Here is a 22,244-nt window from a genome sequence, read left to right on the forward strand (position 1 = left end):
CTGCTGCAGCATATGGTTTTTGTCTATTGCCAATCGTATGCCTTATATACTCCACTGTACTATATTCTACTGTATAAATTAGCTGGTATTTGTATCTAGAATTATATTTTGATGTAGATTATGTCAATATTGCCTGTAAATAACCCTTCAGGTATTTGTGATTTGTAAATAAATCTATTTATTGTGACTACTTTTATATCCAAACATTTCTACGTGCAATTTTATTTCAAACCCTCTATATATGAATGTGTGGCAATGAAATGGTACGTGTGTGCCAGGGGTATGCTCCACAGAAGCAGCTCATGCAATGGAAAGGGATGGCTGCTTCATTTGGGAACTGTAAACCTACAGTACACAGGGCTCCATGGGTTCACGGAATGAGATGGGTACAAGCCCAAGCTAGGATTACAGCCCCATTTCTTTTTTGAAAGTGATTGAAAGGGCAAGCAGAGCACTATAAAGGGGTCTACTTTCTTTTTTTTTTTTGCATTTTATGTTTTATTAAAGTGTTTTTCCTAACAATATTATGGAAACAGTGATAATAAAAAGCACAACAATATGAAATACATAACATCCTGACATAGCAAAGACTGAACTGTGGTGAGCAAACAATAAGGCCTCTTTCACACGGGCGTCATGTTTTTTGCCCGGATAAGAGCCGGGTGCGTTGCGGGAAAATGCACGATTTTTCCGCGCGAGTGCAAAACATTGTCATGCGTTTTGCACTCGCGTGAGAAAAATCGCGCATGTTTGGTACCCAAACCCGAACTTCTTCACAGAAGTTCGGGCTTGGGATTGATGTTCTGAAGATTGTATTATTTTCCCTTATAACATGGTTATAAGGGAAAATAATAGCATTCTGAATACAGAATGCTTAGTATAATAGTGCTGGAAGGGTTAAAAATAATAAAAAAGTTAACTCACCTTCTCCTCTTGTTAGCGTAGATGCCGGTCTGTTCTTTAGCTGTGGACTGAATGACCTGTGGTGACGTCAGATCACATGCTCCAATCACATGGTCCATCACCATGGTGATGGAGCATGTGATCTGACGTCATCAAAGGTCCTTTAGCCACAGCTAAAGAACAGACCGGGATCTACGCTAACAAGAGGAGAAGGTGAGTTAACTTTTTTATTATTTTTAACCCCTCCAGCACTATTATACTAAGCATTCTGTATTCAGAATGCTATTATTTTCCCTTATAACCATGTTATAAGGGAAAATAATACAGTGAATAGACTGTCACCTAGAACCCACGCGTGAAAATCGCACCGCATCCGCACTTGCTTGCGGATGCATGCGATTTTCACGCAACCCCATTCATTTCTATAGGGCCTGCGTTACGTGAAAAACGCACAAAGAGGAGCATGCTGCGATTTTCACGCAACGCACAAGTGATGCGTGAAAATCACCGCTCGTGTGCACAGCCCCATAGAAATGAATGGGTCAGGATTCAGTGCGGGTGCAATGCGTTCACCGCACGCATCGCACCCGCACGGAAAACTCGCCCGTGTGAAAGGGGCCTAAGGGTAATTTCACACAAGACAGTTTTCTGTCTGGATGCGTTCTGTTTTGCAAACGGACAGCATCCACACTGGATCCTGACCCATTCACTTCAATGGGTATGTGCGCAGGAGCGTTGTTTTTCACACTGCTCTATCTTCATCTGTTTTTGGCGTCATGCACACGACCATTGTTTTGGTCTGCATCCAAGCTGCAGTTTTTGCAGCTCGGATGCGGACCCATTCACTTCAATGGGGCCACAAAATATGCGGACAGCACTCAGTGTGCTGTCCGCATCCGTTGCTCCGTTCCGTGGTCCGCAAAAAAATATAACCTGTCCTATTCTTGTCCGTTTTGCGGACAAGAATAGGCAGTTATATCATTGGCTGTCCGTGCCGTTCCGCAAATTGCGGAACACACACGGACGCCATCCGTGTTTTATGGATCCGTGATTTGCAGACTGCAAAACACACAACGGTCGTGTGCTTGAAGCCTTTCACTCAGGACTGGTCCATTTATGTTAATGGTTCAGTGAAAAAAAACTGACAGCACATTTATTGCATCTGGATGCAGTCCGTTTTTAATTGAGGATTGCTAGGAGATGCTGAGTGTTAGCTCTTGTACACGAACATGTGTCGGCCGTACACGTGCTGAGGATGGCAAATTGCAGTCCGCAATGCATGGGCACCGACCGTGCGCCCCCCATCTGCAGACGCTGACCTTGTCACTTGAATGGGGTCCGTGATCCATATGCAATGGCCCGCACCGCAAAAAAGTAGTGCAGGAAACCGATGGACAGAAAATATATGGAAGCACTCAGGAGTTCTTTCCGTGGGCTTCAGATCCGTGCCTCTGTTCTGCACCGCACTGTGTCTTCCAGATTGCGGAACAAGTGAATGGGTCTGCATCCATGATACGGTGCACTCATGGCCGGTGCCCATATTGTGGCCCACAGACACGTTCGTGCGCATGAGCCCTTATAACAGATGTAAACCAGGTGCAATCCTGATAGAAAAAAGTGAAACGCTGAACACAGTCACAGACAAAACTGATTCAACTTGCATGTGAAACCGTCAGTTTTTCACTGAACAAACCCTGACACATTCCGGATCGCTCATGTGAAAGATCCAAAAACTGAAGCTGTAAAACTAAAGGAGGTTCTAAATTAGAATTGATAAATGAATCAACTGTAATGGATTTACATCCCCCTTCCTTTATTGTAACACAGCTAAAGCAAGTGATTCCGCCTCACTGCGCCCCCACTTGACTACTGATGGAAGGAAAAGGCTTGATCAACTTGTGTGAGGTCTCAATGGGAGCTGTCCATAGTCCTGGTGCTGAAAGTAGCCACACCAGTGAAGTACCCATCCACAATCATGGCCACACCATGACATGGGGCTATGTAAGAAGTGACAGGACTATAGGGAGCCGTCTATACATGGCCACTCCATATCCTGCACAGCAGTCACTTTTCAGCAAAGAGGAAAGAAAGCACAAGGAGCAGCTAATGAGGGAGACATCCCTGTCCCAAAATAAAAGCTGAAGATTTCAGCATGTTCTTCACCTGCTTCCAATTAGGTCCAGACTGGGCGTAGCTCTCCCCCTTGTACCTTGCCAGTGCTCTCAGGGCAGATGGACTCACACTGGCATGTGAAGGAAGATGTGGTTCCTGGGAAGAGCCCAATATCCCCACAACACACGCGTCACACCAGAGGACACACAGGGAAATTGCTCATTTTTCCTCCTGCTCTGCTTTTAATTTACAGCGGTTGGGTATGTGTAAGAGGGGGAAGGGTAATTACCAGCTGTGAGGGCGAGGTTCTCCTGAGCTTTTCCTTGCCTGGTCCTAGTAACCTCAGGCTGAGGTCAGGCAGGACAGCTGCAGCCCAGCGCTGGGAGGTAGACAGGTGGGGAACTCATGTCCATGAAATAGTCACATAGCAGCACTGGGTTGTATAGAAAGGTATTATTAACATGATAGTCTGCTTCTTACTGTGTCTTCTGTCAGTCTAGAGCAGCTTCTTGCCAGGAGATACGGTCATCCATTGCACATTGCAGCAGGTTTACTTCTTAAGAGTTTTTTTTATTTTGTGGGATTTTATCATATCATTTTTCACATCTGTGCAAAGATATATACTTAAAAAATGTGGAGTAAGCTATATAAACAAACTATAGCAAAATTACTTTTCTTGCAGATTTTGCAGGTATTGATAGGTGATTTGCCATTTATGACATTCATAAATTTCTGTAAGGCTACGACCACGCAGTGTGGCTGTGTCATGGTCATTCTGCAGTTAGAGAACACATGCGACTGTCCTAATCATGCTTTTAGAATGTGATTTTTGTCTGCGATCGTTTATGGACTGTTGTTTAAACTATTGTTTGCGGTTCTTAAGCATTCGGATTAACTTTAAATAGTGATACAGGTCCTTCTAAAAAAATATTGTGATAAAGTTCATTATTTTCTGTAATGTACTGATAAACATTAGACTTTCATATATTTTAGATTCATTACACACAACTGAAGTAGTTCAAGCCTTTTATTGTTTTAATATTGATGATTTTGGCATACAGCTCATGAAAACCCAAAATTCCTATCTAAAAAAATTAGCATATCATGAAAAGGTTCTCTAAACGAGCTATTAACCTAATCATCTGAATCAACTAATTAACTCTAAACACCTGCAAAAGATTCCTGAGGCTTTTAAAAACTCCCACCCTGGTTCATTACTCAAAAGCGCAATCATGGGTAAGACTGCCGACCTGACTGCTGTCCAGAAGGCCATCATTGACACCCTCAAGCAAGAGGGTAAGACACAGAAAGGAATTTCTGAACGAATAGGCTGTTCCCAGAGTGCTGTATGAAGGCACCTCAGTGGGAAGTCTGTGGGAAGGAAAAAGTGTGGCAGAAAAAGCTGCACAACGAGAAGAGGTGACCGGACCCTGAGGAAGATTGTGGAGAAGGACCGATTCCAGACCTTGGGGGACCTGCGGAAGCAGTGGACTGAGTCTGGAGTAGAAACATCCAGAGCCACCGTGTACAGGCGTGTGCAGGAAATGGGCTACAGGTGCCGCATTCCCCAGGTCAAGCCACTTTTGAACCAGAAACAGCGGCAGAAGCGCCTGACCTGGGCTACAGAGAAGCAGCACTGGACTGTTGCTCAGTGGTCCAAAGTACTTTTTTCGGATGAAAGCAAATTTTGCATGTCATTCGGAAATCAAGGTGCCAGAGTCTGGAGGAAGACTGGGGAGAGGGAAATGCCAAAATGCCTGAAGTCCAGTGTCAAGTACCCACAGTCAGTGATGGTCTGGGGTGCCATGTCAGCTGCTGGTGTTGGTCCACTGTGTTTTATCAAGGGCAGGGTCAATGCAGCTAGCTATCAGGAGATTTTGGAGCACTTCATGCTTCCATCTGCTGAAAAGCTTTATGGAGATGAAGATTTCATTTTTCAGCACGACCTGGCACCTGCTCACAGTGCCAAAACCACTGGTAAATGGTTTACTGACCATGGTATTACTGGGCTCAATTGGCCTGCCAACTCTCCTGACCTGAACCCCATAGAGAATCTGTGGGATATTGGGAAGAGAAAGTTGAGAGACGCAAGACCCAACACTCTGGATGAGCTTAAGGCCGCTATCGAAGCATCCTGGGCCTCCATAACACCTCAGCAGTGCCACAGGCTGATTGCCTCCATGCCACGCCGCATTGAAGCAGTCATTTCTGCAAAAGGATTCCCGACCAAGTATTGAGTGCATAACTGAACATAATTATTTGAAGGTTGACTTTTTTTGTATTAAAAACACTTTTCTTTTATTGGTCGGATGAAATATGCTAATTTTTTTAGATAGGAAATTTGTGTTTTCATGAGCTGTATGCCAAAATCATCAATATTAAAACAATAAAAGGCTTGAACTACTTCAGTTGTGTGTAATGAATCTAAAATATATGAAAGTCTAATGTTTATCAGTACATTACAGAAAATAATGAACTTTATCACAATATGCTAATTTTTTTAGAAGGACCTGTACATATAGTAAAATATGTTAAACATGTACCACGGGTGATCAACTGTATTGCAGCCACAAGCAAGTGGGCATGTCCACATCTGGGCATTCGACATCTTCTTGCTTTAAACCAGAGTGATGATGTGGCCAGATTTTGTCTTCTTTCTAGATACATTTATGAAGCTGAAGTCCACAATTCTGGCACATAGAAGTTGTGCAGATTAGGCCAAATTAATAGTTGTCTAAAGTTTTTGGTGGACAGAAATTTGGCCCATTGGAACACATTTTTGGCTTCGGCCAAAAACTGATTTTCAGAGCATTTGGACACATTTTCAGCATAAGTTACACCAGGGGCTGACTGGCAACTTTTGGCCCAGGGGGCAAGTAACACCCAGAGGCCCACTGAGCCCCCCTCCTGCTTTCCCATTTCCCCTGCCTCCTCCTGACCCCCCCCCCCCTTGCCACTTTCGTCAGCCATGTAAATTACAACACAGTAAAACAAAATAAACTAGGCATGCTCCGATATATCGGCCGCCGAAACATATCAGCCGAAAATTGCATTTTTGGTATAATGCCGAAAGTGTCATTTTCTGGCTGATACAGTGTTGCATCCGTGTATTCTCTCCTCCCCGCTGGGCGCTGCTCTGTGTCCCCCCCATGACACTTGATGACTTTTGCAGGAGAAACTGTATATTGTGTGGCACAGTGTAGGCTATATGTGTATAACATAAACATATTTCATTTGAAAACTTACAGTTACTTGACCCTTGGGGATCTCGGACGCCACTTCCACACTTTGGCCGGGGGCTCGGCGGAGCTGATGTTGTGTTTTATCCTAATGAGAAAGATTTCATAATAAGGATTTGGAGAAGGGGCAGAGGGATAGCAGAGCAGGGAGAGGCTGGTGCTGCTACTAGGGGGTCATACCATGGGGGAGTAATAAAACCCACCATAATGCCCCCCCCCCCCCAGTAGAAATAATTTTCCTTATAATAGACAGTGCACAAAATACCCCCTTGTAATATCCCCAGTTGAGCTAATGTCCCCATAGTGCCCCCTATAATGTGCTAGTAGCCAGATAGGGCCCCCTATAATGTGCCAGTAGCCAGATAGAGCCCACCTATAATGTGCCAGTAGTCATAGCCCCCCTATAATGTGCCAGTAGCCAGATAGGGCCCCCCTATAATGTGCCAGTAGCCAGATAGAGCCCACCTATAATGTGCCAGTAGCCATAGGCCCCCTCCACTATAATGTGCCAGTACCCAGAGAGGGCCCCCCTATAATGTGCCAGTAGCCATAGCCCCCCTATAATGTGCCAGTAGCCATAGCCCCCCCACTAATGTGCCAGTAGCCATAGCCCCCCCCCACTAATGTGCCAGTAGCCATAGCCCCCCCACTAATGTGCCAGTAGCCATAGCCCCCCCACTAATGTGCCAGTAGCCAGATAGAGCCCACCTATAATGTGCCAGTAGCCATAGGCCCCCTCCACTATAATGTGCCAGTACCCAGAGAGGGCCCCCCTATAATGTGCCAGTAGCCATAGCCCCCCTATAATGTGCCAGTAGCCATAGCCCCCCCACTAATGTGCCAGTAGCCATAGCCCCCCCCCACTAATGTGCCAGTAGCCATAGCCCCCCCACTAATGTGCCAGTAGCCATAGCCCCCCCCACTAATGTGCCAGTAGCCAGATAGGGCCCCCCTATAATGTGCCAGTAACCACATAGGGCTCCCCTATAATGTGCCAGTAGCCACATAGGGCCCCCCTATAATGTGCCAGTAGCCACATAGGGCCCCCCTATAATGTGCCAGTAGCCACATAGGCCCCCCTATAATGTGCCAGTAGCCACATAGGGCCCCCCTATAATGTGCCAGTAGCCACATAGGGCCCCCCTATAATGTGCCAGTAGCCACATAGGGCCCCCCTATAATGTGCCAGTAGCCACATAGGGCCCCCCTATAATGGGCCAGTAGCCACATAGGGCCCCCCTATAATGTGCCAGTAGCCACATAGGGCCCCCCTATAATGTGCCAGTAGCCATAGGCCCCCCTATAATCTGCCAGTAGCCATAGCCCCCCCCCCCTATAATGTGCCAGTAGCCATAGGCCCCCCTATAATCTGCCAGTAGCCATAGCCCCCCCTATAATCTGCCAGTAGCCATAGGCCCCCCATAATGTGCCAGTAGCCATAGGTCCCCCATAATGTGCCAGTAGCCATAGGTCCCCCATAATGTGCCAGTACCCATAGCCCCCCCATAATGTGCCAGTAGCCATAGGCCCCCCTATAATCTGCCAGTAGCCATAGGCCCCCCACTAATGTGCCAGTAGCCAGATAGGGCCCCCCCACTAATTTGCCAGGAGTAGCCAGATAGGGGCTCCCCTATAATGTGCCAGGAGTAGCCAGATTGTGCCCCCCTGCCCCCCACCCCCCTCATAAAGTGCCAGCCCAGCAGCCAGATTAGGGGGGGCCCCCCTATAATGTGCCAGGAGTAGCCACTAGCCAGATTGTGCCCCCCTGCCCCCCACCCCCCTCATAAAGTGCCAGCCCAGGGCCAGTAGCCAGATAGGGACAGAAATAAAGAAGAAAAAAAAAAATATGTCAGTCAGACTTATACTTACCTCCCTGCTTCTCTGGAATACTCCGGTCCCGCCTCCAGCCAGCACAGATGTAATCACTTTACGGCAGCGCAGCGGCTCAGTCAGGCCGCAGGACCGGCGCAGGTGGCGCGATGACGTCATCGCGCCGATTACGTCATCGCGCCGCCTGTGCCGGTCCGGCGGCCTGTCTGATAGGCTGCCGGCAACACGCCTCCCCTGATCCCCGTCTCCCTGGCTTAAAGTGGCAGTTTATTCCGGCCCGGCCGGCCGGCCGGGACAGCAAGCCAGGGAGGCCCGGGGGGCAATTGCCCCCCTGCCCCCCGGGTCAGTCCGCCCCTGAGTTACACCAAGAAACAGGTTGTATAAACAAGACTAGATGGTCCAAAGATGTGCCACATTTATCCAGCATCAGCCACTTTGATGCATTTGGCGCATTTTCGGACTCTGCCAATGTTTACTTTAAATTTCTTTAAAGTAACTGCATTATTTAAAAAAACTGAAAAGTTAAAATTGCCCAAGACACCTGTGCTCAGTATACAGTTAAAAAAAGGGGAAAAAACTAATGACATTTGTAAAAAATGCTATTAAATTAAGGCGTTTTTTCTTTTTTCTCTATAGAGAAGCCTATGAGAAAACGTCTGGGGAAAAAATGAGACACCGAGAGCATTCTGCAATAAAAAAAAAAATGCTAGAAAACTGTATTAAAACAGCACTACAAAAGTGTGTTTGTATTGTATTTTATAATTTATAATTCTATTGCCCAACATTTGTAATATCTGGCCTCTGCATTTGTTAAAAAAAGAAATGTTAAAAAAAATAAAAAAGTTTTTCCCAAAAAGATGTTGTGCAGTATAAATTACCCTTAGGTCCCTTTCACACGAGCGTGATTTCTGCGCGGGTGCCATGCGTGACGTGAACGCATAGCATCCGCACTGAATCCTGACCCATTCATTTCAATGGGTCTGTGTACATGAGCGTTGTTTTTCACACATCAGTTCTGCGTTGCGTGCAAATTGCAGCATGTTCTATATTCTGCGTTTTTCACGCAGCCCTGGCCCCATAGAAGTGAATGGGGCTGTGTGAAAAACGCATTGCATCCGCAAGCAAGTGCGGGTGCGATGCATTTTTCACTGATGGTTGCTAAGAGATGTTGTTTGTAAACATCCAGTTTTTTATCACGCGCGTGAAAAACGCATCAAAACGCATTGCACCCGCGCGGAAAAAACTGAACAACTAAACGCAATTGCAGACAAAACTGACTGAACTTGCTTGCAAAATAGTGCGAGTTTCACTGAACGCACCCTGAACGCATCCGGACCCAATCTGCAACGCCCGTGTGAAACGAGCCTTAGGCCTCATGCACACGGCCGTTGCCCAGCCCGCAAACAGCGGGTCCACAATATGCGGGCACCGGCCGTGTGCTCCTTGCATTCACTTCAATGGAACCGCAATCCGGAGCTGCGGTGCGGAGCGGAGGCACGGAACCCCACAGAAGCACTACAGAGCGCTTCCATGGTGTTTCTGTCCGTGCTTCCGCACAGCAAAAAAATAGAACATGCTCTATTTTTTTTTCGGTGCGGACGGATCCGTCCCGGCTGCCGCACAGATGTTGCCCGTGCATTGGGGGCCGCATGAGGCCGTGTGCATGAGGCCTAATGGAGTTTTCTCTCTCTCCTCCCCTCAGGCAATGATTGGCTTAGCAGGTATTTCTTGTGTCGAAAGGTACCAGGAAGTGAAGGCCAGTTCGGGGAACTGTTAACCACTGGAATGGAGTGCCAGGGGATTGGTGAATATGCATTTTTTCATTTTGTTATGCCATTCTGACCCTTTTGAAAAAAATAAATACATAAATTAGAAGCCAGACAACCCCTTTAGGTATTTCTACTACACCGCAATTTTTGGACCATAGGCTGAGATCTCACAGTAGGAATCCTAAAATCAGAGTAAATGTAGTTAACTGAAGTGATTTTGATTCAGAAGATTTTGTTCCATCTGGATGAAAATAGCAGTTTTGGTTATAATCCGCATATCAGCATATATAAATGTATCACTCAACTTGTTATTACCTGACCTCAAAATGTCTCGAAAGTCTCTTCTCTCAGATTCCTCTTTTAATACTCCTGGATTTGACCAGCCTCAGTTTCTCAGAGTGAATGAATGACGGAGAGTAGTTCATAGTGTGGTGTGTGTGTGGCCAATGCTAATCTATATTATTTTGCTACGCCTGGGTATGAGAAGACCACATTAATGCATGTACAGCTGGTCCTGGTGAAACGTTCTTGTCAGATGTATAAAACAGATTCTGTATGAGATGATGATGGCTGCTGATGAGCAGATCACTGGCAGAATGCAGTATGCAGTGAACTGATTGAAGTAACATGCCAGATTACTCATTTTGGTTTATGTATGTTCTATGATATGTTAGTAAAGCTCAGATTTATGTTGCTCATGTAACATAGGTCAAAAATGTATGTATGTCAATGAATCATGCAGTACAACTGCTAAGTGTAAACACCCTGGGCACAGGTCCAGACCAAGTACTTCAAGTCGTATGTCTTTTCTCTCTACTGACCTGGCTTCCAGTTCCGACAGAAAACAGTAAAATAAACAGCACAAGACTTAAATTGGCAGATACCATCTAACTTCCTTCCTGCCCTCTGAATGCCCTCTGAATGCAGAAGAATAAACATTCACTGTATGTACCGGGCATAGGCAGGTTGTTAGGTAAGTTCTGGGACATGTCGCTCCATATTGACCACTAGTAATAGTTCTTGATAATGTTAAAGGGATTTATCAAATATGTGATGGGTTAGCTTCTGACTTAAGGGGCATTCCCATCACAGACATCACTAGGCCATCACTTTCTTACTGGTGAAGGTCTGCCGAAGCTTCTTCTCTTGGCGCTGTAGTACCTTCATACTTTGTGCTCCTTTTTAATCTCAAGACCCAATACTGATGAGAAAGTCATGGTATATACTAGCACTATAGAGTTATCATCACTTTCTGCGATGGGAGTGCCCCTTTAAGAATTGTTGAGGAACCATTCAATATAAAGAGTTACTATATTGTAAGGGTACATCTACATGGCACTGTCAAAATCCTCTGCGTACTCCATGGCAGAAACCTCAAAAGTTTACTTTGGATGCCAGAGACCTGCTCGCGGCTTACCTCCATTGAATAGATCTAAACCCCGAGCGGACACCCTCCACAGTTTCAAGACATGTCCCTTCTTGGCACGGGTATGGCTTTAAACTGCAAGACTGTCTTCCACTGAAAACTACGGCATTGATGGAATTTTGTCCTTGCCAACATTCTGATGGCATAAACCTCCATGTCAACAGGTCCTAAGTGCTACTGACCATCCTATATCTGTAAAGAATAAATCAAGGCAACTGGACGTACTGTAGATTTATTTTAAATGTTTCACTCGTTCTTCCAACGAGCTTTCTCAATTCTGAGTGACTGTAGAAGAATTCTGGGAATAAATATGTAACTGAATCAACATCTGGTACTTACATCTAAAAAGAACAGGTCACACCTTTGAAGACAGTCAAGTACGTGTTTTGGATAAGGAGGCCGATTGGTACAAACGAGGTGTGAAGGAGGCCATCTACGTAAAAATGGAGAAGCCAAGCTTGAAATAGAGGTGGGGGGGTTAGACATCTATTGTCTGCCACATACAATGCTGTCTTGACACCTTTTTCTGGGAGGTCATTATCACCTACTGACTCCAATTAGGATAATGGAATCAACACCTTTGAGCCAATGCTGGGTATAATTACCAGATGTGGATTCAGTTACATATTTATTAGGGATGAGCGAACTCGAACTGTATAGTTCGGGTTCGTACCGAATTTTGGGGTGTCCGTGACACGGACCCGAACCCGGACATTTTCGTAAAAGTCCGGGTTCGGGTTCGGTGTTCGTCGCTTTCTTCGCGCTTTTGTGACGCTTTCTTGGCGCTTTTTGAAAGGCTGCAAAGCAGCCAATCAACAAGCGTCATACTACTTGCCCCAAGAGGCCATCACAGCCATGCCTACTATTGGCATGGCTGTGATTGGCCAGAGCACCATGTGACCCAGCCTCTATTTAAGCTGGAGTCACATAGCGCCGCCCGTCACTCTGCTCTGATTAGCGTAGGGAGAGGTTGCGGCTGCGACAGTAGGGCGAGATTAGGCAGATTAACTCCTCCAAAGGACTTGATTAACTGATCGATCTGCAGCTGTGGATCATTGAGCTGCTGATCCTCAATTGCTCACTGTTTTTAGGCTGCCCAGACCGTTTGTCAGTCACATTTTTCTGGGGTGATCGGCAGCCATTTTGTGTCTTGTGGTGCGCCAGCACAAGCTGCGACCAAGTGCATTTAACCCTCAATGGTGTGGTTGTTTTTTGGCTAAAGCCTACATCAGGGTGAAGCTGTCACACCAAGTGCATTTAACCAGCAATAGTCTGTTTATTTTTTGGCCATATACTACATCAGGGGCAAGCTGCGCCTGTCACCAAGTGCATTTAACCCTCAATGGTGCGTTTGTTTTTTGGCTAAAGCCTACATCAGGGTGAAGCTGTCACACCAAGTGCATTTAACCAGCAATAGTCTGTTTATTTTTTGGCCATATACTACATCAGGGGCAAGCTGCGCCCGTCACCAAGTGCATTTAACCCTCAGTAGTGTGGTTGGTCAAGCTATCACACCAAGTGCATTTAACCAGCAATAGTCTGTTCATTTTTTGGCCATATACTAAATCAGGGGCAAGCTGCGCCCGTCACCAAGTGCATTTAACCAGCAATAGTCTGTTCATTTTTTGGCCATATACTACATCAGGGGCAAGCTGCGCCCATCACCAAGTGCATTTAACCAGCAATAGTGTGGTTATTTTTTGGCCATATCCCAGTCTAATTCTGTCACTAAATCCATACCGGTCACCCAGCGCATAAATACTAGGCCTCAAATTTATATCCCGCTAAATCTCTCGTTACCGCTGTCCTGTTGTGGCTGGGAAAGTTATTTAGTGTCCGTCAAAGCACATTTTTTGTTCTGGGTTGAAATACAATTCCCAATTTAGCAATTTAAAAATTTAGTGGTTTCTGCTGTATCAGAGCTATTTGAAATCTATCCCTAAAAGGGTATATAATATTCAAGGTGCACATAGGGTCATTCAGAATAACTTCACACACCCGCTACTGTGCATTTCCAAGTCTAATTCTGTCACTAAACCCATACCTGTCACCCAGCGCCTAAATACTAGGCCTCAAATTCATATCCAGCTAAATCTGTCGTTAGTGCTGTAGCTGGGCGAGTTATTTAGTGTCCGTTCAAGCACATTTCTTGTTCTGGGTTGAAATACAATTCCCAATTTAGCAATTTCATAATTTAGTGGTTTCTGCTATATCAGAGCTATTTGAAATCTATCCCTAAAAGGGTAGATCATATTGAAGGTGCACATAGGGACATTCAGAATAACTTCACACACCCGCTACTGTGCATTTCCAAGTCTAATTCTGTCACTAAACCCATACCTGTCACCCAGCGCCTAAATACTAGGCCTCAAATTTATATCCAGCTAAATCTGTCCTTAGTGCTGTAGCTGGGCGAGTTATTTAGTGTCCGTTCAAGCACATTTCTTGTTCTGGGTTGAAATACAATTCCCAATTTAGCAATTTCATAATTTAGTGGTTTCTGCTATATCAGAGCTATTTGAAATCTATCCCTAAAAGGGTAGATCATATTGAAGGTGCACATAGGGACATTCAGAATAACTTCACACACCCGCTACTGTGCATTTCCAAGTCTAATTCTGTCACTAAACCCATACCTGTCACCCAGCGCCTAAATACTAGGCCTCAAATTTATATCCAGCTAAATCTGTCCTTAGTGCTGTAGCTGGGCGAGTTATTTAGTGTCCGTTCAAGCACATTTCTTGTTCTGGGTTGAAATACAATTCCCAATTTAGCAATTTCATAATTTAGTGGTTTCTGCTATATCAGAGCTATTTGAAATCTATCCCTAAAAGGGTATATAATATTCAAGGTGCACATTGGGTCATTCAGAATAACTTCACACACACCCGCTACTGTGTATTTCCAAGTCTAATTCTGTCACTAAACCCATACCTGTCACCCAGCGCCTAAATACTAGGCCTCAAATTTATATCCTGCTAAATCTCTCGTTAACGCTGTCCTGTTGTGGCTGGGAAAGTTATTTAGTGTCCGTCAAAGCACATTTTTTGTTCTGGGTTGAAATACAATTCCCAATTTAGCAATTTCATAATTTAGTGGTTTCTGCTATATCAGAGCTATTTGAAATCTATCCCTAAAAGGGTATATAATATTCAAGGTGCACATTGGGTCATTCAGAATAACTTCACACACACCCGCTACTGTGTATTTCTAAGTCTAATTCTGTCACTAAACCCATACCTGTCACCCAGCGCCTAAATACTAGGCCTCAAATTTATATCCTGCTAAATCTCTCGTTAACGCTGTCCTGTTGTGGCTGGGAAAGTTATTTAGTGTCCGTCAAAGCACATTTTTTGTTCTGGGTTGAAATACAATTCCCAATTTAGCAATTTCATAATTTAGTGGTTTCTGCTATATCAGAGCTATTTGAAATCTATCCCTAAAAGGGTATATAATATTCAAGGTGCACATTGGGTCATTCAGAATAACTTCACACACACACGCTTCTGTGCATTTCCAAGTCTAATTCTGTCACTAAATCCATACCGGTCACCCAGCGCCTAAATACTAGGCCTCAAATTTATATCCTGCTAAATCTCTCGTTAACGCTGTCCTGTTGTGGCTGGGAAAGTTATTTAGTGTCCGTCAAAGCACATTTTTTGTTCTGGGTTGAAATACAATTCCCAATTTAGCAATTTCATAATTTAGTGGTTTCTGCTATATCAGAGCTATTTGAAATCTATCCCTAAAAGGGTATATAATATTCAAGGTGCACATTGGGTCATTCAGAATAACTTCACACACACACGCTTCTGTGCATTTCCAAGTCTAATTCTGTCACTAAATCCATACCGGTCACCCAGCGCCTAAATACTAGGCCTCAAATTTATATCCCGCTGAATTTGAATACAATACATTGGGCCAAATAATATATTTGTTGTTGTGGTGAACCATAACAATGAGAAAAACATCTAGTAAGGGACGCGGACGTGGACATGGTCGTGGTGGTGTTAGTGGACCCTCTGGTGCTGGGAGAGGACGTGGCCGTTCTGCCACATCCACACGTCCTAGTGTACCAACTACCTCAGGTCCCAGTAGCCGCCAGAATTTACAGCGATATATGGTGGGGCCCAATGCCGTTCTAAGGATGGTAAGGCCTGAGCAGGTACAGGCATTAGTCAATTGGGTGGCCGACAGTGGATCCAGCACGTTCACATTATCTCCCACCCAGTCTTCTGCAGAAAGCGCACAGATGGCGCCTGAAAACCAACCCCATCAGTCTGTCACATCACCCCCATGCATACCAGGGAAACTGTCTCAGCCTCAAGTTATGCAGCAGTCTCTTATGCTGTTTGAAGACTCCGCTGGCAGGGTTTCCCAAGGGCATCCACCTAGCCCTTCCCCAGCGGTGAAAGACATAGAATGCACTGACGCACAACCACTTATGTTTCCTGATGATGAGGACATGGGAATACCACCTCAGCATGTCTCTGATGATGACGAAACACAGGTGCCAACTGCTGCGTCTTTCTGCAGTGTGCAGACTGAACAGGAGGTCAGGGATCAAGACTGGGTGGAAGACGATGCAGGGGACGATGAGGTCCTAGACCCCACATGGAATGAAGGTCGTGCCACTGACTTTCACAGTTCGGAGGAAGAGGCAGTGGTGAGACCGAGCCAACAGCGTAGCAAAAGAGGGAGCAGTGGGCAAAAGCAGAACACCCGCCGCCAAGAGACTCCGCCTGCTACTGACCGCCGCCATCTGGGACCGAGCACCCCAAAGGCAGCTTCAAGGAGTTCCCTGGCATGGCACTTCTTCAAACAATGTGCTGACGACAAGACCCGAGTGGTTTGCACGCTGTGCCATCAGAGCCTGAAGCGAGGCATTAACGTTCTGAACCTGAGCACAACCTGCATGACCAGGCACCTGCATGCAAAGCATGAACTGCAGTGGAGTAAACACCTTAAAACCAAGGAAGTCACTCAGGCTCCCCCTGCTACCTCTTCTGCTGCTGCCGCCTCGGCCTATTCTGCTGCTGCCGCCTCGGCCTCTTCCTCCGCCTCTGGAGGAACGTTGGCACCTGCCGCCCAGCAAACAGGGGATGTACCACCAACACCACCACCTCCGTCACCAAGCGTCTCAACCATGTCACACGCCAGCGTTCAGCTCTCCATCTCACAAACATTTGATAGAAAGCGTAAATTCCCACCTAGCCACCCTCGATCCCTGGCCCTGAATGCCAGCATTTCTAAACTACTGGCCTATGAAATGCTGTCATTTAGGCTGGTGGACACAGACAGCTTCAAACAGCTCATGTCGCTTGCTGTCCCACAGTATGTTGTTCCCAGCCGGCACTACTTCTCCAAGAGAGCCGTGCCTTCCCTGCACAACCAAGTATCCGATAAAATCAAGTGTGCACTGCGCAACGCCATCTGTAGCAAGGTCCACCTAACCACAGATACGTGGACCAGTAAGCACGGCCAGGGACGCTATATCTCCCTAACTGCACACTGGGTAAATGTAGTGGCAGCTGGGCCCCAGGCGGAGAGCTGTTTGGCGCACGTCCTTCCGCCGCCAAGGATCGCAGGGCAACATTCTTTGCCTCCTGTTGCCACCTCCTCCTTCTCGGCTTCCTCCTCCTCTTCTTCCACCTGCTCATCCAGTCAGCCACACACCTTCACCACCAACTTCAGCACAGCCCGGGGTAAACGTCAGCAGGCCATTCTGAAACTCATATGTTTGGGGGACAGGCCCCACACCGCACAGGAGTTGTGGCGGGGTATTGAACAACAGACCGACGAGTGGTTGCTGCCGGTGAGCCTCAAGCCCGGCCTGGTGGTGTGTGATAATGGGCGAAATCTCGTTGCAGCTCTGGGACTAGCCAATTTGACGCACATCCCTTGCTTGGCGCATGTGCTGAATTTGGTGGTGCAGAAGTTCATTCACAACTACCCCGACATGTCAGAGCTGCTGCATAAAGTGCGGGCCGTCTGTTCGCGCTTCCGGCGTTCACATCCTGCTGCTGCTCGCCTGTCTGCGCTACAGCGTAACTTCGGCCTTCCCGCTCACCGCCTCATATGCGACGTGCCCACCAGGTGGAACTCCACCTTGCACATGCTGGACAGACTGTGCGAGCAGCAGCAGGCCATAGTGGAGTTTCAGCTGCAGCACGCACGGGTCAGTCGCACTACAGAACAGCACCACTTCACCACCAATGACTGGGCCTCCATGCGAGACCTGTGTGCCCTGTTGCGCTGTTTCGAGTACTCCACCAACATGGCCAGTGGCGATGACACCGTTATCAGCGTTACAATACCACTTCTATGTCTCCTTGAGAAAACACTTAGGGCGATGATGGAAGAGGAGGTGGCCCAGGAGGAGGAGGAGGAGGAGGAAGAGGGGTCATTTTTAGCACTTTCAGGCCAGTCTCTTCGAAGTGACTCAGAGGGAGGTTTTTGGCAACAGCAGAGGCCAGGTACAAATGTGGCCAGCCAGGGCCCACTACTGGAGGACGAGGAGGACGAGGATGAGGAGGAGGTGGAGGAGGATGAGGATGAAGCATGGTCACAGCGGGGTGGCACCCAACGCAGCTCGGGTCCATCACTGGTGCGTGGCTGGGGGGAAAGGCAGGACGATGACGATACGCCTCCCACAGAGGACAGCTTGTCCTTACCCCTGGGCAGCCTGGCACACATGAGCGACTACATGCTGCAGTGCCTGCGCAACGACAGCAGAGTTGCCCACATTTTAACCTGTGCGGACTACTGGGTTGCCACCCTGCTGGATCCACGCTACAAAGACAATGTGCCCACCTTACTTCCTGCACTGGAGCGTGATAGGAAGATGCGCGAGTACAAGCGCACGTTGGTAGACGCGCTACTGAGAGCATTCCCAAATGTCACAGGGGAACAAGTGGAAGCCCAAGGCCAAGGCAGAGGAGGAGCAAGAGGTCGCCAAGGCAGCTGTGTCACGGCCAGCTCCTCTGAGGGCAGGGTTAGCATGGCAGAGATGTGGAAAACTTTTGTCAACACGCCACAGCTAACTGCACCACCACCTGATACGCAACGTGTTAGCAGGAGGCAACATTTCACTAACATGGTGGAACAGTACGTGTGCACACCCCTCCACGTACTGACTGATGGTTCGGCCCCATTCAACTTCTGGGTCTCTAAATTGTCCACGTGGCCAGAGCTAGCCTTTTATGCCTTGGAGGTGCTGGCCTGCCCGGCAGCCAGCGTTTTGTCTGAACGTGTATTCAGCACGGCAGGGGGCGTCATTACAGACAAACGCAGCCGCCTGTCTACAGCCAATGTGGACAAGCTGACGTTCATAAAAATGAACCAGGCATGGATCCCACAGGACCTGTCCGTCCCTTGTCCAGATTAGACATTAACTACCTCCCCATAACCATATATTATTGGACTCCAGGGCACTTCCTCATTCAATCCTATTTTTATTTTCATTTTACCATTATATTGCGAGGCTACCCAAAGTTGAATGAACCTCTCCTCTGCCTGTGTGCTAGGCCTAAATATATGCCAATGGACTGTTGCAGTGGTGGCTGACATGAAGCCTGATTCTCTGCTATGACATGCAGACTAATTCTCTGCTGACATGAAGCCAGATTGTCTGTTACGGGACCTCTCTCCTCTGCCTGGGTGCTGGGCCTAAATTTATGACAATGGACTGTTGCAGTGGTGGCTGACGTGAAGCCTCATTCTCTGCTATGACATGCAGACTGATTCTCTGCTGACATGAAGCCAGATTGTCTGTTACGGGACCTCTCTGCTCTGCCTGTGTGCTAGGCCTAAATATATGCCAATGGACTGTTGCAGTGGTGGGTGACGTGAAGCCTCATTCTCTGCTATGACATGCAGACTGATTCTCTGCTGACATGAAGCCAGATCGTCTGTTACGGGACCTCTCTGCTCTGCCTGTGTGCTAGGCCTAAATATATGCCAATGGACTGTTGCAGTGGTGGGTGACGTGAAGCCTCATTCTCTGCTATGACATGCAGACTGATTCTCTGCTGTCATGAAGCCAGATTGTCTGTTACGGGACCTCTCTGCTCTGCCTGTGTGCTAGGCCTAAATATATGCCAATGGACTGTTGCAGTGGTGGGTGACGTGAAGCCTCATTCTCTGCTATGACATGCAGACTGATTCTCTGCTGACATGAAGCCAGATTGTCTGTTACGGGACCTCTCTCCTCTGCCTGTGTGCTAGGCCTAAATATATGCCAATGGACTGTTGCAGTGGTGGCTGACGTGAAGCCTCATTCTCTGCTATGACATGCAGACTGATTCTCTGCTGACATGAAGCCAGATCGTCTGTTACGGGACCTCTCTGCTCTGCCTGTGTGCTAGGCCTAAATATATGCCAATGGACTGTTGCAGTGGTGGGTGACGTGAAGCCTGATTCTCTGCTATGACATGCAGACTGATTCTCTGCTGTCATGAAGCCAGATTGTCTGTTACGGGACCTCTCTGCTCTGCCTGTGTGCTAGGCCTAAATATATGCCAATGGACTGTTGCAGTGGTGGGTGACGTGAAGCCTCATTCTCTGCTATGACATGCAGACTGATTCTCTGCTGACATGAAGCCAGATTGTCTGTTACGGGACCTCTCTCCTCTGCCTGTGTGCTAGGCCTAAATATATGCCAATGGACTGTTGCAGTGGTGGCTGACGTGAAGCCTCATTCTCTGCTATGACATGCAGACTAATTCTCTGCTGACATGAAGCCAGATTGTCTGTTACGGGACCTCTCTCCTCTGCCTGGGTGCTGGGCCTAAATTTATGACAATGGACTGTTGCAGTGGTGGCTGACGTGAAGCCTGATTCTCTGCTATGACATGCAGACTGATTCTCTGCTGACATGAAGCCAGATCCTCTGTTACGGGACCTCTCTCCTCTGCCTGGGTGCTGGGCCTAAATTTATGACAATGGACTGTTGCAGTGGTGGCTGACGTGAAGCCTGATTCTCTGCTATGACATGCAGACTGATTCTCTGCTGTCATGAAGCCAGATTGTCTGTTACGGGACCTCTCTGCTCTGCCTGTGTGCTAGGCCTAAATATATGCCAATGGACTGTTGCAGTGGTGGGTGACGTGAAGCCTCATTCTCTGCTATGACATGCAGACTGATTCTCTGCTGACATGAAGACAGATTCTCTGTTACGGGACCTCTCTCCTCTGCCTGTGTGTGTGCTGGGCCTAAATATATGCCAATGGACTGTTGCAGTGGTGGCTGACGTGAAGCCTCATTCTCTGCTATGACATGCAGACTGATTCTCTGCTGACATGAAGACAGATTCTCTGTTACGGGACCTCTCTCCTCTGCCTGGGTGCCGGGGCCTAAATATCTGAGAATGGACTGTTCCAGTGGTGGGTGACGGGAAGCCAGATTCTCTGCTATGGAACCTCTCTCCAATTGATTTTGGTTAATTTTTATTTATTTAATTTTTATTTTAATTCATTTCCCTATCCACATTTGTTTGCAGGGGATTTACCTACATGTTGCTGCCTTTTGCAGCCCTCTAGCTCTTTCCTGGGCTGTTTTACAGCCTTTTTAGTGCCGAAAAGTTCGGGTCCCCATTGACTTCAATGGGGTTCGGGTTCGGGACGAAGTTCGGATCGGGTTCGGATCCCGAACCCGAACATTTCCGGGATGTTCGGCCGAACTTCTCGAACCCGAACATCCAGGTGTTCGCTCAACTCTAATATTTATTCCCAGAATTCTTGTACAGTCACTCATTATTGAGAAAGCTCGTTGGAAGAACGAGTGAAACGTTTTCAAGAAATCTACAGTACGTCCAATTGCCTTGATTTATTCTTTACAGATATATACCATGACCTGGATAAATGAGAACATTCACAGACATACTGACCATCCTGAACATGGCTGCCAACATTGATAATCATGATTCGTGTTCAGTCAGGGCAGAAGATCTGTTATGTACTTTATAATGGTTGAATTGTATTTGTACTGGGCACAGAGCTGAGCTGTATACATGGCAGCCATGCTGATAGTTTGTGGGTTGACACTGGTCTTCTATACAGTCTGGTCGTATTACCTTGTAAACTTGTTAGTATTATCTTCAACTACCAATAGGAGACACATTGGGGAGATTTATTATTACTGACACACCACACGAAGGGTACAGAGGCTAATCTCTCCTCCAGGACAGTATGTGCCCAATTTATCAAAATAATGTATGCCGTATTGGTGAATTACCTGAAGGGGGTAAACAATGGCATTTTGGACCCGGTATTGCTTTCTAATATTTTCCTAGTTACTGGAATTCTTTTACTAGTCCTGGAGTTCCTTAGTACAGAAAGTGAAATCAAAAAGTAGCATTTAAATGAATAAACACATTTAAATATCTGCCCAAAAGACATGTCATGGAAGTGACTAGGACCTAAGCTGCAGTGACCCAGCATGGCCACTACACAGAGAATGGAGCTGTGCTTCTGGCTCAGTGCCCTTTATTAGTTCCAGCATCTGCAGCTGCTGTGAACTGCTGAACTGTGGGGGTGCTGGGTGCTGGACCTCCACCGATCTGATAATGATGACCTATTCTGAAGATAAGTCATCAATACATATAACCTGAAAAAAACATTTAAAGAGGACCTGTCACCTCTCCTGACATGCCTGTTCTGATAGCTTCATGCTTTCCCCAAGTAATAACAATTCTTATAGCTCTATGTTGTGCCGTTCCTTTATTATTTCTACTAGAAGTTATGAATGAATTGCTAGCAGTCTGTAGTAAGACCACTTTCACAAAAGCATTAAGGATTCTCTCCGGATGCGTTTAGGATGCGTTCAGGATGCGTTCAGTGATACTTGCACGAGTTTGTAAGAAAGTTCAGTTAGTTTTGTCTGCAATTGCGTTCTTTCCTTGAGGATGCAATCAGTTTTGATGCCTTTTTGCATGTGTGTGAAAAAAAAAAGACGAATTAGAAACAA

This window comes from Bufo gargarizans, chromosome 3 (assembly GCF_014858855.1).
Source record: "Bufo gargarizans isolate SCDJY-AF-19 chromosome 3, ASM1485885v1, whole genome shotgun sequence".
Lineage (NCBI taxonomy): Eukaryota > Metazoa > Chordata > Amphibia > Anura > Bufonidae > Bufo > Bufo gargarizans.